The sequence below is a fragment of the Castor canadensis genome, chromosome 7 (assembly GCF_047511655.1).
Source record: "Castor canadensis chromosome 7, mCasCan1.hap1v2, whole genome shotgun sequence".
Lineage (NCBI taxonomy): Eukaryota > Metazoa > Chordata > Mammalia > Rodentia > Castoridae > Castor > Castor canadensis.
The window spans coordinates 17,972,464-17,989,533 of record NC_133392.1 but is presented as its reverse complement, the minus strand read 5'-3'; the positions used below and the strand labels follow the sequence as shown (position 1 = coordinate 17,989,533).

Below are 17,070 nucleotides of genomic sequence, written 5' to 3'. Positions count from 1 at the left end.
TCCCATTTCTTAAACGGAACCAACTTCTGTTACCATCCAAGCTTTTGATAGACAAATTTTCTCTCTTTCTTAAGCCAAAATAAGAGAACATTAAAACACAATGCAGGAAATGGTTGGCCAAGTCACTGGAGCTGGGAGCCCATAAAAATCACCAATCCAGGTGTGTGTGTTCCCTAGGAAGCAGGGGGTTGCACATTGAAATTTTTAACCAGAGTTGTCAGGTCATTTGAGGCCACATACTTTATTGACTGTCTTATAAAAACTGAATCTTCTCTGTAGAAAAATGTACAAACAAAATTTGAACCCCATTTCATGGACCGTCAAGACCTCCAACTGTCTTGGAGTATCATTTGTTTTCATAAACAAGGCAGTGTTGGGCATTGGCTTATTAGAAGCAGGAGGATTTTCAGAATAAGATTTTTATAAATGAAAGGGGGAAAAAAGATATGATAGTACATCCTCTGTCTGGTTTTCCCTTCTTTTACTTCTTTCTGTCATCCCTAAGCAGTCAGGATTCATGAAATCTGCTCTTTGAAGGAATCCAAAGTCTTGCATTAAAAACTGGGCTTATAGTCACCTTTAGTGCTCAAGACTCCTGGCAAGTTAAGGACCAGTTGGCATAAGAAGTTAAATGTGGGCCTTGCCTTCCCCAACCCTCAAACCCAGCCCCAATAGAATCCATTCTTTATTCCCAGCATGCCTTACTCCACTTAGTGGCTGACAGTATGCAGCACATCTGCAGGGGGGATTGTAAACCTACAGTCACCAGCTGTCTCACTTATCACAGAAAAGGATTTTACCTCAGGACAAATTCTCACTTTCTCTGGAGCCATTACCTACATAAAGAGACAGATTTCCTTCCTTCCTTCTTTCCTACTTTCCTTCCTTCCTTCCTTCCTTCCTTTGATTGAGTAGAATCAGAAACATTATTTGCAAAATGCAAGAGAAGAAAACTTGAGATTGTCTCACATAACTGATAAATTGGTAGTACAAAGTATATGGTATGTGTTGCAGAGTGACAGCTGGTTTACATTTATCAACAACTACTAAAGGAACTAGAAATTTCTGGAAATAACTTTGCTTCTTAGTGTCCATTTGAACAATACAGGCAGTTTGCTTGACTCAAAAAAAAAAGAAGAAAGTTGTGCAAGAAATGCTAAGGAGATCATGGAGTTTGTCCAGCAATATGTATGATTGCTGAAGCCTGATACAAACTTTATGTTCACAAATTTAGGCTGATAACTCCAGGTGTCAATACCACTTTAAACACATGTATCACAAAGGGCTTGGCTTAATGAATGTTTTCAAGTACAAATGAATTCTTGAAATGGGGGAAAAGAAACAGTGTCATACTTGGGGGTGAACAGAAGCTCCAGGTACCTCCAGATATTCTCCAACAGTATCTAACATTGAATATTCGCTGTACCAACGCCCTGACTGCTCTATGAAAGTTTTACTGTCATTGATAGTCACATGTTTATGGTAGGTATTCCATGTACCAGCCTTGAAGCCAAGCACTTTGTGGATTTTTTTTTTTAGTCTTCACAATAGCCCTAGTAGAAAAATGTTTTAATTCTTGTTTATAAGCCAGAAAACAGCCCACTCAGATCATGTTTCTTCTAAGAGGCCCAGGTGGTCTCAGAACCAGGTCTGCTGAACTTCTCAGCCTTAACAATCATGCTGCCCTTTAGGATGTTTTGTTTAGTTTTGGTTTCACTTAAAAGTTTAAAGAGAGTGTGTATGATCCTTTGCTCCTTGATGAGAAAGGTTCCAAACCACATTTTTTTCTAGAGCTTACAGAAGTTGTGAGAAGAAAGGGAAATTGGCCACAGCACAGTCACTGAAAGGTAATAATTAATAGAATGGTGTCACTTAAAGAGGTCAGTGACAGGGAGTGTTTGTTTCTCCTGGATTAACGTTTCTAACACTCCTTAAATAATGTGTTGATATCAGCAGAGACCAAAACAAATGCAAACAGATCTGAACAGTTTAAACCTTTAGAAAGAAAAATAGGAAAAAGAATTCAGTTTTCATAGCCTTAAAACACTCACACTTCTTTTTCTGTATTAATAATTGCAATAATTACCATTGTTATGGGCCTTTTTTAAGCCAAGCAGCCAACAAAAGACAGAAATTGTTGTCTCAGTTTTACAACTGAAAAAAACTAAGACTATGAGGTTAAGAAGTTTTATTTCCATATAGATAGAATCTGAGGCGGACTTTACCACCATGAAATTGAGTTCATTCAAAATATACAATAGAAGTAACAAGGAAAGCAGGACAAATTGATAAGCACTTCCAAGGGCTCTCTAACAAGTCATAAGCAATGTGGTGTGGCCTCTGCAGCAATTGATAGGCCAGAGCAGCAATTAAAATATAGTCCAGGTAGCTGATCTGGCTGATAGTGGGCTGGACACCCTTAGTGTAGCCTATAAAATACTCTCTACAAAGACATAGGCAGGGGGACTTATGCCTCTCCAGGGCTGCAGTGACTCTGCCCAGACTGACATCTGCCTGTGATTCCAGAGAGTTCTTACAACACTCTTTGTGAGTAGCCAGCCTGATACTCCCCAGAAAGCTCCAAGGCCAAAACAGGGCATCCAGACCTCAAAAGCAGGATCCTACCATCAGGACCTCTCTTCCCAACAATGTCACCCGGATGAGTTTTTTAACCTCGCTGCAGCTAGGTTACACTGACCATAAAGGAAGCATCTTCCTCAGCAGAAGAGCATGGAATGGTGTTACCCTCTTACATGAGTCACACTGAGCTCCTTAGGATAACAGCTGAATGATCTGTGTGATTTTAAAGGTGAAAATAGGCTTTTTTAAAGGAGAGAGATTACAGCTGCCCACAAGCCAGGAATTTCCTTCATTGCATAGCTCTTGTTTCTCTGTATCCTTAAGGACTTTGCTAGGACTTGAGTTTTCCATTTCTACTTGTGAGACTGTATCTCCCAGAGGTTACTGATAATACCTTCTTTCAGCCCTGCCAATTGATAGTCACCTTATGGCATGAACCTGTCAGCCCAAAAGGGAGGGTAACTGTAAGTTCTACCATTCTGTTCATTTAGGGTGAGGGATGGTGAGGGGACAATCAGCATGTGTGAGTGTCACTTCCTGCCAGTTCACTAACACATAGAGCCCCTTTGACAGGGGATGTGTGGACACTGCCAGTTCATCTCTTATCAGTCCCTGAACAGCATGTTTCTTCTTCCTATTCATTACAGCCTTTGCTGTTGGGGTGGGAGGTGCTGTTTGTTTTAATCTCTTTACCCTTTTCCCCCTGATGCTTTCTTTTCTCTTTCCTTCTTTGTCCATGTTATCTTTTTTATTCTCTCTTCTTTTCTCTTTTTCCCTTTCAACTCTTCTCAGCATTTAACAACCTTTTGTCAATAAATCCAGTGAATAACTGGGTAAAAACCAATCCCAACAGTAAAACTGGTGGCCCAGCCTCAGCTTGGAAAAATAAACTTAAGACACCAAAAACAAAACAAGATACTAGAAAGATAGAATTTGCTGTGAGATGTATTCTACAATGAAAGTCCTGCTATAAAGAAGAATCTTTCTCACTTTTTTTCCTTGGTATATTCTGAATAATTTAAGCCTAATGCCAAAAAATTATATATAATTAGTCTGGGTAATGTATACTTTCCATTTGATTATACATATTAAGGTGATTAAGAAACCTCAGTTTTCCACTAGTAAATTTCTGCCTTCCTTGTTGCACTCTGGGTCTGTGATGACTGTTCATATCAGTGTAGGACTTCTGTAAAACTAAAGGGAACAAGCTCCTTTGGAAACTTGAAAGTACCTACTGACAAAACCTTGGATAAATAGGGAACATCACAAGTTAAGTTCCCTATTCAGAATTTTTTTTTTTTTTTTTTGGTGGTAATGGAGATTGAACTCAGAGCTTTGTGCCTGGTAAGGCAGGTATACTTCCTGAACCACTATGCCAGCCCTTTTTACTTTGGTTATTTTTGAAATAGAATCTTGCTGTATGCCCATCCACTGGTTAAGATGGGGTTCTCTCAAACTTTTTTTTGCCTGGCTGGCCTGGAACCAACATCCTCCAAGTCTCCACCTACAAAGTAGCTAGGATTACAGGATGGAGCTACTGTGCTGGGTTTATACCGCCTTTCTGAGAAGGCATCTAGTCACAGAGAAGTACTGGATTCATTGCAAGGCTTTAACCAAGTTTGATTGACCAAGATCTACAAATCCGGTTGGATACCATGAAATTAGCCACATGTAGGGTACAAAACTGGTGGGAGATTTACATCTGATCTCTTGAAACCATCATGTAATTTCACATGTCTTCCAATAAGAACTTATATAAAGTGCAGAGAGAGAAGGCACATTTAAGGAAAAGGTATTCAATTAAGTATATGGTATCACCCACATTGCATAGAATGAAATAAAATTTTTGACATTTATTTTAAATTAATGACTTCTACTTGCTTTTGGTAGATTGCTTCTATATGTTTATTCCACATAACTTATAGCAATTTTTTTTCTTCCAATTAGAGGGTATATTTCACCCTTTATCTTTACAGGTAACTGATCCAAGACATTTTTATGTAAATGGATTAATTAATTGGTAGCCTTCATTTGAAGCTTAAGAAGAAAATAATCCTTTTTGAGAGGCATTAACTATATTTTAAAGACACAAATAACTCTTTACTTAAGCACCTTGTCACACAGTTAGAAATTATTTGACAGCAGTAATTATAATAAAATGAATTACTCCTTATCAAATCACCTTTTTTCAAGGTGATTAAAGGAATTCATTCACAAGGAGACTATCCGGCAACTTCACTTGTTTAAAAAAATTACATTTTTGGAAACATGAAGGTAACTATTGACAAAACTTTGGATAAATGACATCACAAGTTATGTTACCTATTCAGCCTTTCTGAGAAGACATCTAGCTGCAGAAAAGTACTGTATTCAAGGAAAGGCAGCTACAGCTGGTCCCCTGTGAGAGTCCTTAAGCCTCTGTCTTCCAGCCCTGTGATTTATGCAAATTAGAAAGCTTTGGAGGTCCCCATTTCCTGGCCAGACCAGCGTAATCCACTTCCTTCGGGGTCATGTGACCATGCAAATTTGAGCACTTCTGAATAGTCCCAGAGGGGCTGTGCCTCTCATTATTCCTGCCCCATTCTCTATGCAGTGCAAGCATTCAGACTATGAATGGACAAGGGTTTAATTACTCACCACATCTGTCAGATCAGATTCAACTTGAGAATGAAGAGAATCCCAGACAAGCCCCGTCGTTTCTTTGCAATGTTCTTCATGGCCGAGGTCATCCAGTTCTGTCTTCTAGGGAATATTTTCCACTCCTTGTTTCATGACCCTTCTGGAAAACAGAGTCTCCAGCTTTTGGAGATCCATTACTGGGCCTTTCACATTGTGTGTGGCCTTTACAAATGTTAATTAATCTTCCTGATGATGCACTGAGCATCAGGGAACCCTTTATTCCCCTAGGGCTACTGATGACCAATAAGAATGCCAGAAAGTTTTCCTTACTTTTCCTGACCCACTGCTCCTCTCTGTGTACCTTGCTGCATTCCTTCACCCACTACTATGTCTCCACATGACAGATTGACTATTCACATTACTAGGTCAGCCAGAGTTTGACATAGTAAAGGTGGAGGTCCCCAAGTAGATGATGTACCTACAAGGAATAAGATTCTTTGCCAATTAAATTTCCTCAAAGCTATCAGCCCAGCCTTGCAAGGAAAATGTGCATAATAATCAGCAGGAAGGAGTTGTGTCCACTGGGAGCCAGACAGACATGCTTGCTGAATGGGCACCAGCTTTCCCTTAGCTGTCTGTGTTGGTGTCATTTGGGATTAAGAGAAGATTCTTGGTCTCTGCCACTCTGGAATGCAAGGTTCCATGAGCTGCCATGGTGTTTTTTGTTTTCTATTTGCTTGGTTTTGCTTTATTTTTTTTTAATTTAAATGCACATAACATAAACGTAACCACTTTTAAAGTGAACCAGTCAGTGTCAACCAGTACACACACAATGTTATATAACCATTCCCTCCATCAAGTTCCAGAGTACACTCTTTGCCCATCCAGTGGCCAGTCCCTATTTTCTGTAGCTCCTGTCTCTATGAGTTTACCTGTTCTGGAATTTTCATGTAAATTGAGGAGTCATTACAATATGTGAACTTTTGTAACTGGCTTCTTTCATTTAGAATATGTTTTTGAGCTTTGCCATAGTGTTTTATTATGGCATTTTCTGGTGTGTGCATGTGTATGTGTGTTTATCTTTCTGTCAGATATTCCTATTCATATGTTCTCTGGCTTGGATAATGTCATCACTAAGGCCCCTCTTCCTCTCTCACTCCTGTTGTTTAATTGTCTTTTAAGTTCATTGGATTCCACCTCTGAAATACCTTCAGTTAATTCACATTTACATTCCTACTGCTCCTGTCCTTTTTCAGACACCATTCATTTCCCAGATGGTCTTTCTCAAGCACAAGCACATCTGACATGTCACTGCCCTGCTTAGTTCTCTCCAATGGCTCCTCCTTGCCTTCAGAATGGGTTCAAGCTCCTTATCATACCAGCCAACATTGTCCTCAGCCTGCGCCTCCCTCCGCTCCCTCCACCTCCCTCCCATCCTCATCTGATACATTCTGATCCATCCACATCAGACTGCTCATGGGTCTCTGACAGGGAGTTCACTTGTTTCTGCATCTCTTTACGTGTCCTGTGCCCTCACTGTGAAATGTCCTTCCTCTCCCCGCCACGGCAAAAGTCCATTCCTCCTTAGCAGGCTGTTGTATTTTTCCTTCTCCCTTCCATGATCCACCAGGCAGAATGAATCTGCCTTTTCTCTCTAATCCTGGCATTTTATTTATCATAATAGATAAAATCTGCCCAGCCAATCTTTAAATAGGGCTCTCTGTAAATGTGTGTCCTTTCTCTACCAAACTCCGAGCTTCTCGAAGGCAAAAATCTTGCCTTCCTCATTTTCATGTTTCTAGCACACTAATCACTGTGTATGTCCCCTCATAAATATTTTGTTGAATAATTTTGAATTTTCTAAAGAAAAAACTATGGACCTATTAGGAGCCCTCAGTCATGGAGAGACCCAGTCTGAAACACTGGAGAGAACTGAGCAAGAACTGACATTCAAAATAGTGATTATTCTGATCTTATTGAATTTAACTTACCCACCAGGGTTACCAGTTTCAATTAGCAGAAAATGCAACTTTGCTTTTATTTTCTTCCTCTCTCTCTCTCTCTCTCTCACTGATTATGTTCTTCATTACAAATCTCAAGAGTTTTATATGCAGTTGCCAAAAATCTTCTTTTTGACAAATTGCACAGGAGGCATTTTGAGATTGTGTGATAGAGTTGATTGAATTTAGGCCACATTCTGTAGTCAAAACAAAAATGCAGATGTAGGACTACTCAAAAATGTATCTATTTATTTTACTCCAACCCTCCAAATTCATCTGTCCTTAAAAACAATCAATTGGATTCTTCTTAAATTGAATGCCAAATAAACAATGCAAATAAAACAATTTTGTTTGCGGAGAAGTAATTGAAAAATCTGCAACTAATTACAAATTGGCACGCCCTGAGCCTCCAAATAGCTGAAACACTCTGTTGATGCATTGTTTACAGCTGGGTTCAAAACTGGTTTCCACACCAGCCATCCACAAGTTATTAATCAATACTGTGTCAAGTTCTATACCTCACCTTCAAAAAATTGTAATAAACATTTAATTTTCAATATGGGCTTCATAAACAGTGCTGTTAAAAACTGAAGGGAGTTTAATTGGTTAGACACACAAAGCCTATTCTTGGGTTATGTGAATTGACTTTTCATTTAAAGACCCTATTCTTCCTCTACTCAAAAATCCTGCAACTTAGTTTAAATTAATGTTTTCTCAATCTGGTCATTTAATCCCCTATGGCACCCTAGGTGCCACCAGACCTTCTTCAATTGAAATTCTGGAGCAAGGCAACATATTCATGGACCACAGAGAGACAGGGGTCAAAAAACTAGATGTGGGGTTTCTATAAGCAGGTAAAGTAGGATTTACTATTGACTATTTGGAATGGTCAAGTTTAAAATATGTGTATGTGTGTATTAAAACTGAAAAAATATACCCAGATGTGTGTGTGTGTGTATTTTTTTTTCTGGAGTATTATTCCTCTAGATCTTCACTTCTTTGGCTTCTTCTTTTCCTCCGTTTTCACTTTAGTGCCACCCCTCAAAAACACTTCCCCTATCTTTCTTTCCTAATATCTTATCTTTTATCATCTGTCTTCATTTATCTAATTTGATTATGCAGAGTTACTGCCTCTGGACTACAAGCCAAGCAGACACATCTTGTTTATCTCGTTCAGTCCTCTAGCCCTGTGCCTAGAATAGTGCCAGTACATGGTAAGCTGTCAATGAGTGCTGGATAGATGGATTGATAAGTGAGTGGATGGATGGGTGACTACATGAAAGGGATAAATAAAGGATAAAGTTATGTTGGTTGGGACAAGCAGAAGAGTTAAGACAGAAATTGAAGGCCAGGGACAGGCATGACTTCAACAACAGCTTTTTTTTAATTAGAAACCAAAGCCTGTTCTATATTGCAAAATTAGAGACACCTATCTAAACAATGCATTCAGAGACAAGAGAGAGTGAGAATTACTACATCACAATTTCCACTTTCACAGGGGGTGATTCTGTGCAAGAACAAGTAGACTTTTCTCTGAGGTCCCAAAAGCTTGACTCAGGACTAGTGGTTAGAAATTGGCTGAACACATATTGTGGCTTTAAATGAGGATCTTTCTTACCAACAGAGCTGCCTAGAATGGAAAGTAGTGAGATGATGGTGGTAAAAGTATTCACAGGTACAGGATACATGCAAGGATGCTCTCATAGGGGTTCTACATGTCTTGTCTGGTCTCTTCCCATCCTAAAACTCTGTAAGTCTATAATGATTGAGACACTCTCTAAAAATTGGCAATTACTTTAAAAAGGATGTACATTATTCATTTTGTCCCAAAAGGAGATAACTAAAAAATGATAAAAATGAAAAATGTTCTAACAAAATAATAAGGCTGAATTTTAAAAGCCTCTTCCCATCTTCTGTTCCCTAGGATGCCTTAGATAGGTATGTGCAGTATTTTAGGTACACTGTGAGCAAGGAGCCTGCATTCCCAGGGGGTGGCAGGGATAGCATAGAAGACCTTAATCCAGCCCTGTGATCTTAAGGCAAAGCCTCTGTATATAAAACACAGAGGTACCTCAAAAATAGAACAAGAGCACTCCATCCATGTAAAGATGTCTATCAAGGTCGCTGAGACCCACAGTGATCTGGAAGACTGAAGCTGGCTGTGACCACCTTTCCTTGCCTGACATACTTCTGGAAATCAAAAACATTTTATAAGCTGATAATTTGCTGTTGCTGAGTCATTTACCTTATAAATCTGCTTTTCCTACTTAATTGTTGGTTGGATACCTAAGCCATACACTTGGTACCTTCCAGTGGGTAAACTGAGCTGAGGATGCTGATCTGCCTCCTGTAGGCAGACCCAGGCATGGCCTTGTGGGTCCTGCAAGTCCACACATGCTTGTCCCTGTATGTCCCCTTGTCTGGGTAGAGCCCACTCATCTCACCAGCCCCACCTTAAAGGTCACCTACTCTTGAAAGCTCTCCCAGCCCTCAGGCAAAACATCCATTCCTCTGTCCCCGCCACATTCACCAGTTTGTGTTCTACATTATTGCATATACTCTTGGCTATCCTATGAGGCCCTTGAGGACAGGGATTGTGTTTCCTTTTTCTTTATATCTCCAGGATTCAGAACAGGTCTTGGCACATAATAATTCATGGGTGAATTCCTGATGAATTGGAAAATAAATTACTAGACACCAAAAATATTAATGGAATTAGCATTTTGTGGGTAGAGAGAAATCAAGATATGTGAACTTCAATGTGAAACTAATTTTCTCCCCATACAACCTGATTAAACTGTGACACTTGCTTCCTCTCTTGAACCACCTAGATCTTAATGGTTGTTTTCTTACAAGGTTGTTGGGTTTACAATATGACAGAATTGTGTTTACCTTGGAAGGAGGAGAGCTGTCCTCCGTTAGGAACCTTTCAGCAGAGCCTGAGAATCAAGTTATAGTGTTGTGGGCAGAAAGCCAGTAGGGAAAACCTAGAGAAAGAAGGACTGCATCATTCAGTCCCTGAATCTTACAGAATTGAGAGTGACCCAGTGGCTCCAGATTCCCAGTAATGCACATGGTCCCTCAGGGTCAGAGGCCACAGTGGCTGCCAATCAGGGAAGACAAGTAGAATGTTGTACAGCTACACCCCGGTTGTGTTCCCAACACCTCCCTATCCCATGGTGATTGCTCCTCGGCGTGCTGTTTCTGCCACCTTGTCATAGTTGTCTGAGGGCTCAGCGGCTGTATGTGTAGAGAGCCTGTCCCCAAGTCCCTTTTCTCAGGACAAGCTCAACTTCACTTCCTCTGGCCTTATCAGCCCTTTGTTTCCAAAATTGTTAATCAGCCGCTTGGGGGATGAACTCAACTCATCCGTTCCTTCTTCCTCCCAGCTGGAAGTAATGAGAGAAATGGTGGCCCATACTAAAGATGACTACCTTCTCCATTTTCCCGGGTGCTCCAGGACTTAGAGGAATGGAGCTGCTGAGTTTTTTCAGCTGCATTTCAGATATGCTTCTGGTTGCTGGGCCATTTCTGCTTCAAGCTCAGCTTAAAGAAACATATGGCCCCAGACTCTTCTATGCACAGATAGGGAACTTTCCCATGCTAAGAGACTTAACAGATGAAATATGGTTTTCCAAACCTCTTTTCATTTTCTGTCAAAATAACAAGTGATGTCTTGTATTCCAACAGACTCTCTTTTCACTCAGTTATTCAAGGAAGAATGTGCCATTGTCTCTGCTGTAGATTTTTATTTTATTTGTAAATTGTGCGTGCTGCATGCTACGGAATACTGAAAAGCCATACACCCTGGCTTGTTAGTTGACACACAGTATGTGTGATTACAAATTGTTTGAATAACAGTGGACTATTGAACTGCCATCCAGATGTGTGTGGAGTTAACTGTGGGAATGTCCACAAAGGAGGATTATCTTTCTTATTACTGGGGCAAAGCCCCCCAGAAACTAGAAACATAAGCGTGGAAGCTACTCAGGGCAGTAGCTACAAATGGCTGTTCAGAAGCAAAATTAATCATTTTTTCTAAATTACTTATTGCAATTAAGACTGAGTTTGTTTTCCTAAAAGTAAATCATGCAAAGAAAATGACAAACAGCAACCAAACAAAATTGCGACTTTGAATGTGGTTTGAGAATGGTTTGTTTTATATATCTAGAAACTCAGAACACTGTAAATTCAAGATGGACCCCAATCACCCTGGGCGCCTGAGCTGTCTTGCACAGGTACTGTATAGCTGTCTGCTAGGTACTGTGTATATTGTCTTTAGGTACTGTATCGCAAACAGCTATACCATTAATTGGTCAGTGAGCCCAATACTGGCCATGGGAAAACAATGCAGAAATTCTCCTGTGAACAATTTCTTTAAGGATATTTAAACCACAGTAAGATACCACTCCCACCCACTGGAATGGCTAAAATTAAAAAGGCCAATAATAGTAAGTATTGGTAAGGGATGTGGAGAGACTGAAACCTTCCTCTGCTACCAGCAAGAATGCAAAATGGAATAGCCCTTTGGACAGCAGGCATTTCCTTAAAATACTAAACATGAAGTTGCTACATGACCTAGCATTTCCATCTGTAACCAAGACAAATGAAAACATTCATCCACACAAAAGCTTGTACATGAATATTCATATCATCAATGTGCATTATAGTCAAAAAGCAGAAACAACTCAATATCAACTGTTGAATGTGGCATGTTATTCAGCCATTAAAAAGGGGTGAAGTACTGATCCAACATAAATGAACCTTGAAAATGTGCACAGTGAGAGAAAGCAGACGCAAAAGTCCATGTGTTACTTGAGTCCATTTGTACGAAATGTCTGGAATAGGCAAATCAATAGAAACAAAAAGCAAATTAGTAGTTACCTATGGCAAAAGTTGGGGGGGACTGAAACTCATCTTGGAGATGTAGTTGGATTCATAGGGTGAGACTTGAAGGAAAGGAGAGAGTGACTGGTAATGGACATGGGTTTGGGGGGAGGGAGGTTGGAGTGTGGTTAGTGGGGATCAAACCCAAGCCTTATGCTCTACCCTGAGCTATACTCTCCACCCTTGGGATCTCTTTTTGAAGTGATAGAAATGTTCTTAAATTTTGGTGATGGTTGTACAATTCAGTAAATACACTAAAACCCACTAAATTTTAAACTTTGAGTGTGCAAGCTGCATGATATGTGAGTTATACCTCGATAAATTTGTTGAAAATGAAGACATTTGCAGATAAGAAAAATCTAAAGGTATTTGAAGGTGAGGTTTTTTTTAAAAACATACCTACAATTAGGATGTCTTCCAAAATCACATATCTGAACTTTTTTGGCAGCATGAAAAAGAAGAGGAAATGGTTTTAAATTTAGCAGCATATATCTTGCTTTCTTTTTCTTTCTTTCTTTCTGGAATGAAAGATCTGTTACTTGTTTGACAGTGTCAACGCTTTCTATCTCTGGTTGGAATCTATAGCAGTAAGTTGGCACCCAGCCATCAAATACCTAGATTTACCTTTGTGTGATAAAATGCCCGCTAGCAATGCATATTGAAATATATCATTTTGAACCTACTTTGAATTCTGAAGCAGGCAAGTAAAAAAAAAAATTAAATCATGAAACATCAGGCAAGTAAAAAAAAAATTAAATCATGAAACATCAGGCAAGTCAGAGGAAACAAAGAAATGAATAGGAAATCCTCTCTAGATTCTGTCTGCACTCCACTTTCTATAGTTTAATCTAAAGAAAAATGTGGAATTTCCTGCAGAGTGATTAATAGGCTAGTGTGGTGACATACAGGAACTCTGAGCTTGACCTTGCAGGTAAAGGCTAACTGGTATGTTAAGTTGATTACACAATTTCCTCTAAATACGTTGACAAGTGGTTTGCACAGTTGCCTTGACTTTTGCCCTTATAAATGCACATTTATAAATGACTTGCTTTTTCAGCCAAAGCAATCCTTATTTTAGATGTGACATGTGTTAAGTAAACAGTCTGATATGGAACCCCAGCTTCCTAACCTTCACAGCCAGGTCAGATTGTTGGAGTTGCTGGAAGAGAAGAGTTTGGGGGGGCTGAAACTTGCCCTGGAGATGTGGCTAGGCTCATGAGACATAAGCAACCCCACACTGTTTTCTGCACTCTAGTGTTATGAAGCACACTAATGGACTTGAGATGTGTTCCATGAATGGCTTGAAATATTCCAGAAGTAGAGGCTGTTAAATGGATTGTAGTAATAGACAAGTAAGTTTTATTCCAGTATTTTGTGTGGATCTCCTTTTAGGATGTTAGACTATAAAAAAAAAAATACATCCTTTGGTATTTCTTCAAAAATATAATGGAGAAAAGGTTTCTCATCAGCATTTCTGATCATTTTCACAGGAAGACAATGTAATCCTTTGATAGACTATAAAAAAAATACATTCTTTGGTATTTCTCCAAAAATATGATGGAGAAAATTTTTCTCATCAGCATTTCTGATATTTTCACAGGAAGACAATGTAATCCTTTGATAGTCTAGAGAGTATAGTTTATTGAGATACTTTTGTTTTACATACGAACTATTTCCTTCTTTTTGAGGGGGGAGAGTTACCAAAAGCTATGATAAATGAACAGGAAATACAGCTTCAGGTAATAAGTCAAAATGCTGTTTCAGAAAATAGCTGTTTATTTGTAGATTTATAAGTCAAGCACCTTCATTGAACCTAACATATCCTGATTTGATAAGCTAAAAGAGATTTGCTAACGTTGATTTAGCTGGGATCTTTTCGTGTGTGTCTCTTCCTGAATGAGTTAACCATTTGGAAAATGAATTGATTTTTATTTGTATATACAAAGATAATACCATTTATGCTTTCCAGGTCTAGAATATGACAAGCCTTGAGCTCATCTGGGAAACAGAACATTTTTAGGACTCAGGTTAAATGTACCATCCCACCATCAAAGTTTGTGGATGTTCCTCTGAAACAACGTGCAGATCCATTATAAATCACCTTCATTCACATTAACTCTTAGAGAAGATGAAACTCAGAAGCCAAAAAATGTTTACTACTTTCCAGAGATGACTCATACAGTAATCGTTGTCTTTATTTCATTAATTCCCTCAGTGGTCTGTAGCACTCAGAATGAAAGGCTTCTCTTCTACTTCTGGCTGGCTGTGTGCTTGGGTAAGGACTGGAGCTAATCCCTTCTGCAGTGTGGCTTCTAGCAAGTTGTTGATGCTCAGCAGCCATTAACTATTAACTAATCCTCCTCTCATTTCACTTCCTCCCCAGCTGGCCAGTGCCTTGCTCCATGTCTGTAGAGGGAGAGATTGTCCACTCCCAGGCCTCTGCTGGGAGAAGGCTAGGGTCTCCTGAGGTTTAGATTTAAACTCCCACCTGGCAAACCCAAGTTTCATGAACTTCCTACCCCTGTGGAATAGTAAGAGAAATTCCTGCCACATCTTTATTTTCTCTTACAACGGTACTTTCTTAAAAATAAAAAAGTTATTTCTGTTATATACATTTGAATCAAATAGTCCAAAAATAAAAACATAGGACATCATAGAATGAACACCTTTCTTTCCAGTATAAGCTTAATTAATTGTTTGCAAAAATAAATAAAACCCCTGTTCAACCTGAGGAGACATTTGTAAGACCAAGTCAGCAGCATGCTGAAGAATCCAGATCTGGTATTGCGACCCACTCTGTGACAGAAAAGAAGGACAGTGTGCTTGAAGAGAGAGAATGTACTTTCCTTGCTGGTTTGTGTTTTTAATATTCCAAATATCTAAACCATAAGAAATGACCAATACTCAATTATTTTTGAACTTCAAAAGTTTAGCAGGAGACAAATCTCCTGTGCACATTACAGAGGAAACCAAAGTCAAGCACGAAACTTCTCTTGTCTGGCCCATTAGCTTAGCCTCAGAATTAGCTTCCTTGCCTTGATTCTCAATTCCTTCCAATTCAACCACCACTCTTGCCACAACCATATAAATAAATCTGATTAAAGTTAAATTATGGATCAAAACTAAAAATATTAATATATTTGTTCCCTACAGAAATGTCAGTGTTTGAGAGTGGAGTACTGCCCAGACTCCCAGAGCCAGCTCCAGAGCTGCAGAAGCAGCTCACTACACCCTTTGCTTGTGCTCCACACCCTCATCTCATTTCATCCTCCCAAGAAACCATGAGCTTTCCAGGGGCAGTTCTTGGCTTTGTGGGATTTGAGGGTGGATAGCTAGGAGTCCCTTCTGGAAAAAAAGTTAAATTCAGAATCATTTGTGAAAGCTAATGTTTCTTTAGGTCAACAAAAGGAAGTACAACAAAGTTTCTAAAATGGGCAAATATTATAAACACACTAATTCCAGAAAAATTACATAGTTTTATTAATTAATGCATGACACACATTTGTGATATTTTTTCTCTATTTTTTATTGTATATAATATTTGCCTATTTCTTCATATAGCAGTTATTTTACAATAGTTTATGGAGGGAATAGGGGAATATTTAACTTTTTCCTCTTGCATGATTGATCAAACTACATTTTTTATTATTGAGAGTTTTAACAAGCTTCTTTAGCTCTGTGGGACCCTATTAATATGGTAGTCCCCCCAAAGTCACGGGGAATATGTTCCTAGACTCCCAGATAGTACCAAATCCTGCAGTACTAGATGGTACCACACAGTATGTGTGCTGTGCTTTTTTCCCTACATTCCTATGATAAAGTTCAATTTATAAGATAGGCAAAATAAGAGATTAACAATGATGACAAATAATAAAATCGAACAATTATAACTACATACTGTAAGAAGTTATTTAAAATGTGAATTGTTTATTTCTAGAATTCTCCATCTAATATTTTTAGCCCATGGGATACAGTTACGCCAGATAAGGGAGAACTACTGTAAGTCTCATGTGTTTTTAAGATAGTCCTCAAATGAAAACATTTTTCACTTTTTTTCTGTATGCCAGCCTCAGTGTTTGAAATTTTGTCCATACATTTGTTTTCCTCTGCCACCCACATATCTCTAGTGCCAGGTGCTCTTACCATCTTCACATCATAGTAGGACTTCTGACCCTACACCTGCATGTCCCAGCACTAGAAAAGGTGACTGTTTCCTGTCTAAGATGGGCACCAGTATTTTAACTGAATGTGGACATGATTATATCCCACTAAATCCAAAGTTGACTATCATAACTCAATTTTCTCTTAGCTGGATCCCTCATATTTCCAAAACCACACCCATGATACCAATACAAAGGGGAGTCACAGTAGAAATTACAAATTTGGCAAAAATACTTAAGCAAGCGCATGTACTGCTTAAGACTCTGCTAGGGGCACAAACAAGTGAGGGATGACCCCAAAGCAGCATTTGTTTCATGAAAGAGTTGTGCAAGGTTGCTCAGGCAGCAAATTACAGCAAGGTTCTAAACAGTCGTAAGAGACAACACTCCTATCTATTAAATTCTGCTAATTCCTGTCTTATTCTTTCTTTCTCTGTTCCAGTTTAGTGTTCAGCACACAGCTACTGCTCAACATTTGCTGTACACACACACACACACACACACACACACACACACACACACACACACAATGGACCGCAAAATCTCAAAACAAATTTGCTGTATTCTGAGTACTGTTGAGCCAACTTTAAAACTAAAATTTAACTTCCATTTAAAATAAGTTTATCATGAGACAGAATTGCAGATAGCCCTACACTAAACAAAACTTACTCCCTCTACTCCACCCATACTCTAGAAACGCTGTTACACCTCATCTCATTCAGCTAGAAATAGTTCTCCATCTGCCCCAAGGATTGATAAATATAGTACATTCTTCCTAGCTTTATTCTGGTGTCCCTTAGAGCCATGGTTCGGAAGTGGTGGGG

At 39.1% G+C, this 17,070-nt stretch overlaps 1 protein-coding gene across 4 annotated transcripts in view; it reads left to right on the top strand.

Annotated features, from left to right (window-relative positions):
* The window catches only part of Vti1a (vesicle transport through interaction with t-SNAREs 1A), a 345,401-nt gene that overhangs the window by 264,890 nt on the left and 63,441 nt on the right, over positions 1–17,070 (top strand). The window lies entirely within an intron of this gene.